This window comes from Staurois parvus, unplaced genomic scaffold (genome assembly GCF_062004578.1).
Source record: "Staurois parvus isolate SC_StPar_1 unplaced genomic scaffold, SC_StPar_1.0 ptg000691l, whole genome shotgun sequence".
Taxonomy (NCBI): Eukaryota; Metazoa; Chordata; class Amphibia; order Anura; family Ranidae; genus Staurois; species Staurois parvus.
In genome coordinates, this window is record NW_028318487.1 from 1,325,738 (window position 1) to 1,331,191 (window position 5,454).

Here is a 5,454-nt window from a genome sequence, read left to right on the forward strand (position 1 = left end):
TCTCACGATGGGTAAAAGCAAAGCACTCTCTCAAGACCTGCACAGCCTGATTGTTGCAAAACATACCGATGGCATTGGTTACAGAAGGATTTCTAAACTTCTCAATGTTCCAGTGAGCACTGTTGGGGCCATAATCCGGACGTGGAAAGAACATCATTTCACCATAAACCGGCTAGGACCAGGTGCTCCTCGCAAGCTTTTTTTATTTATTTAAATATTTATTAATTTTCAGCCAAATAAATTATACATTTCTCATACTTTAAAACGAAAATGACATTGACACACTTATAGTACCACTATCACTTTGCTTTAAATTATACTTATATTTATTTTTCCTACCCTCCCTGATCTCCCCCCCCCATTACACTTTGCATTTTCCTTATCTTCCTGGGACCCCACTTCCTCCAAAATAAAGAGATAGGTATTGTTCTACATTTTACATTATGCCCCCCTATATTCCACATTAATTTTGATTTTTAATATTTTTAAATTCTTCCCATCCATTACATCTTACATAATATCTCTCCATCCTATCTTCATACATATGACAAAGTTTTTCCATCTTACATGTCTGGTTCACTCGGTCGACCCAATCTGCTACCTCTGGTACCTCTCTTCTCCTCCAAAACTTAGGTATCAAACCCTTTGCTGCATTCATATAATACCATACACCAGATTCTTTATATTTGTTAACTGACATCTCTGTACCATAAAATAGGCAAGTCTCTGGATCTAATATCAACTTCAGTAATTTTCTGGATCAGGTGCACTATTTTCTCCCAAAATTCCTGTATTTTTGGACACTCCCACCATATATGATACATTGTACCTCTAAATCCACCTCCCCTCCAACACATTGGTGAATTCTCTTCATTTAACCTAGGTGCCACACTTGGTGTAATATACCATCTTCCCAATAATTTATAGTTCATTTCTACTTCCCGCATATTTATATTTTCATGAATCAATCTATACATTTTCTTCTGTTTTCCCTCATTTATTATTACACCCATGTCCCTTTCCCATTTTTCTATATAAGGTGGCCTAACATCCGTGTCTATTTCAGTGAGAATACTATATATTTTAGCAATTCCGTGTCTCCCATCTCCCCGTGTTTCCAACAATCGCTCAAAGGGGTTCCAATCCTTTCTAGTTCTCAAGGGTTTCAGAAGCTTCCCAACAAAGTGTTTCAATTGATTATACCGCCACTCATCCATTCTTGTGAAAACTTCTCCCTTTTTCTTTTCCAACTCCTTAAAAGAACCCATTTCCTCGCCCACCACTACATCTCTTAACTGTGCATCCTCCTTCTGTGTGTGTGTTATTCCCTCATTATCCCAATTACAATGAGCAGATAAAAGGTCCAGAGTTCATTTCAAGTGTGCTATTTGCATTTGGAATCTGTTGCTGTCAACTCTCAAGATGAGATCCAAAGAGCTGTCACTATCAGTGAAGCAAGCCATCATTAGGCTGAAAAAACAAAACAAACCCATCAGAGAGATAGCAAAAACTTTAGGCGTGGCCAAAACAACTGGAACATTCTTAAAAAGAAGGAACGCACCGGTGAGCTCAGCAACACCAAAAGACCCGAAAGACCATGGAAAACAACTGTGGTGGATGACCGAAGAATTCTTTCCCTGGTGAAGAAAAACACCCTTCACAACAGTTGGCCAGATCAAGAACACTCTCCAGGAGGTAGGTGTATGTGTGTCAAAGTCACCAATCAAGAGAAGACTTCACCAGAGTGAATACAGAGGGTTCACCACAAGATGGAAACCATTGGTGAGCCTCAAAAACAGGAAGGCCAGATTAGAGTTTGCCAAACGACATCTAAAAAAGCCTTCACAGTTCTGGAACAACATCCTATGGACAGATGAGACCGAGATCAACTTGTACCAGAGTGATGGGAAGAGAAGAGTATGGAGAAGGAAAGGAACTGCTCATGATCCTAAGCATACCACCTCATCAGTGAAGCATGGTGGTGGTAGTGTCATGGCGTGGGCATGTATGGCTGCCAATGGAACTGGTTCTCTTGTATTTATTGATGATGTGACTGCTGACAAAAGCAGCCGGATGAATTCTGAAGTGTTTCGGGCAATATTATCTGCTCATATTCAGCCAAATGCTTCAGAACTCATTGGACGCCGCTTCACAGTGCAGATGGACAATGACCCAAAGCATACTGCAGAAGCAACCAAAGAATTTTTTAAGGGAAAGAAGTGGAATGTTATGCAATGGCCAAGTCAATCACCTGACCTGAATCCGATTGAGCATTTCACTTGCTGAAGACAAAACTGAAGGGAAAATGCCCCAAGAACAGTTGCAGTAGAGGCCTGGCAGAGCATCACCAGGGATGAAACCCAGCATCTGGTGATGTCTATGCGTTCCAGACTTCAGGCTGTAATTGACTGCAAAGGATTTGCAACCAAGTATTAAAAAGTGAAAGTTTGAATTATGATTATTATTCTGTCCCATTACTTTTGGCCCCTTAACAAGTGGGAGGCACATATGCAAACTGTTGTAATTCCTACACCGTTCACCTGATTTGGATGTAAATACCCTCAAATTAAAGTGGACAGTCTGCAGTTAAAGCACATCTTGTTTGTTTCATTTCAAATCCATTGTGGTGGTGTATAGAGCCAAAAATGTTAGAATTGTGTCGATGTCCCAATATTTATGAACCTGACTGTATCACTTTATTAAGGACTCTTCTCTTTTCTTCCTCCATCAAATTATTAATTCTTCTTTCTTATTGGTTACCCTCTGCCTTAACTCTTTTGTTATTTTACTCTTATGCATTTGTTCAAGTTCTGAGAGTTCCTTGAGAAGCCCATTGATTCTTTCCCTCCTCTCTCTTTTCTTTTTTGCCCCTATTGCAATAAGAATACCTCTGATATAAGCCTTGTGAGCCTCCCATACAGTTGCCACTGACACATCTCCTGTATCGTTTTCCTCAAAAAATTGCTCTATTTCATCCTTTATTTTTTGATCAGTCTCCCGATCCAAGAGAAGTGTCTCATTCAACCTCGATGCTATTCCTCCTTTCAACTCCTTTCCAAATATCAGTTTCATTGTAACAGGAGCATGATCCTATATTGACATTACTTCAGTTTTTACTTTTACCAAGGACTCTCTAAGTTGGTGTTCCAGCAATATGTAATCCAGTCTCGAATACCTCTCATGAGAAAAAAAGTATAGTCTCTGTCCTTCATATGCTTAAGTCTCCATATGTCCACCAATTGACATTCACCTCCTAGATTGTAAGCTCGAAAGAGCAGGGCCCTCGATCCCCTCATGTTTTGCATTGTATTGGTATTGTTCTGTCACATGTTCTGTCCCCCTTTGTAATGTACAGCGCTGAGCGAACTATCAGCGCTTTATCAATACTGTATAATAATAATATATCATCCTCTTCACTGCTCTCAGAGACCTACTCTCCTCCCTCTGCACAGGAGAGGTTGCATCCATCTGCAAATCCATACAAAAATTAAAATCTCCTGCTACAATAAAACCGCCTTTTTTGAAATCCATCAATTTCTTCAGGACATTTCTTTAAAATACTTCCAGTTTCTTATTTGGGCAATAAATATTTTCTACTGTACATTCTATTTCTTGTAAATTTACCTTTTAAATACAGGAATCTCCCTTCAGGATCCGTCACTCTATCCTCCAAGTCAAACCTTATATTCTTTGCGAACCCTATTGCCACCCCCTTTGCTCTTCTAACTGGGGAATCCGCATAGTACCATATTAGATAATATCTAGTATTTAATTTCACGTTTGTCTCTATCTCCAGATGTGTCTCCTGTAAGAAAACCACTGAGGATAATCTATGCTGTAACTCATTAATAACCTGAATCTCTTCCCGGGGCAATTTAACCCATTTACATTATAAGTTACAAACTGTATCTCTTCCATTCTTCTTTTGTCTTCTCTACTCTTCTCCTTCTCTTCTCCCCTTCTCTCTTTACTAGTGTGTCTCCCATCCTATCGCAGAGTGAAAACCTAACTACCCTTCCCCCATACCCTCCTCCCACCCTCTCCCCCCCGCTCCACCATCCCACCCCCCCTTCCCCCTATTAGGCTTATCATTTTCCTATGAATCATTTGTAGGCCTACTCCCACCTTTGATTCAAGCCATGAGGTGAAGCTCCACCCATATACGGGGCACCTCCCCAGTAGCCCACTATTATCTACTTCAATAAATATCCACCTACTCTCGTAGTGGGGAGCCAAAAAGAGATGGAGGGAGAGGAAAAAAAAACCACCCACTCCCCCTCCATATCCTTCCCCCTCTCCCCACACACTTCACTACTCTCTATTTTTCCATCTAATTGGCTGCCAGTCCTCTTTTTCCATAGCCCAAGTCTCTCCCTCTTTTTCTTCCCAACCAGGTATCTCCATTCTCTGCAGTTCAAGTTTGTCACAAAAAAACTCTCATATCTTCAGGGAATCTCAATATTGCTGTAATTCCATTTTTCCATCCGATTAAGCACACCGGAAAGCCCCATCTGTATTGCACATTACGCTTCTTCATCTGATCTAATAATGGTTTCAAAGATCTCCTTCTCAGCAGTGTATCCACTGCTAAATCTGCAAAAATCTGGATTTTTGTGTCTCCATACTTAATACTTGTTCTTCCTTTGATCTTTTTCCATATCTCTTCTTTGTCCCCATATTTATGGAGTTGTACAATTATTTCTTTTGGCTTTTCTTTACCCCTTTCTTGTTGAAACTTTCCTATTCTGTGAACACCTTCCAATTTAAGAATCTCAGAAACAGATCTGTCCACTATAGTGGTTAACATTTTACATAAGTTTTCCCTTAGGTCTTCTCCTTGTGACATCTCCGATACTCCTCTTATCCTGAGATTACATCTCCTATCCCTGTTTTCTTGATCCTCCATCTTATAAAGCAGCTTTCTTTGTTCTTTCCTCATTTCTAATGTCCATTTTTCAGATAGTTTGGGCATGATTTTAAATTTTTTCCTCCGTTTCTTCCATCCTAGTTAACAATTGCCCCAGATCTTTCTGAATTATCCCCATCTCTTGCTTTATTGATTTTTCCAGATTTTTAAACATTTCTGCCATTTCTTTTTTATTTGGCATTTGTAGTTCCTCCTCATGTTCTCTCCCCTGCTTTCGCTCTATCGTTTGTTGGCTGCTATTGACCATTCCCAGGGATAGCTTAGGACTATTTTCCATACTGATTTCCATTTCGCTCCTTTCACTTGCTGCCTGAGATCTTTCTGGAGTCACATTCCCGTGAAGTATATTTTTTGATTGCACCTGTTTAGGAAACCCTTAGGCCCGCTTCCTTTAGCATTTTTATTTTTCATGTCACCGGTGAGGTTTACTTCTCTCATTTAATTGTTTATTTATTCAATTTAATTAATTAAGCGCTGGGATAAGTCTAAAGTTCCATTGACCCACTGCTCCTTTTTATGTATTTTCT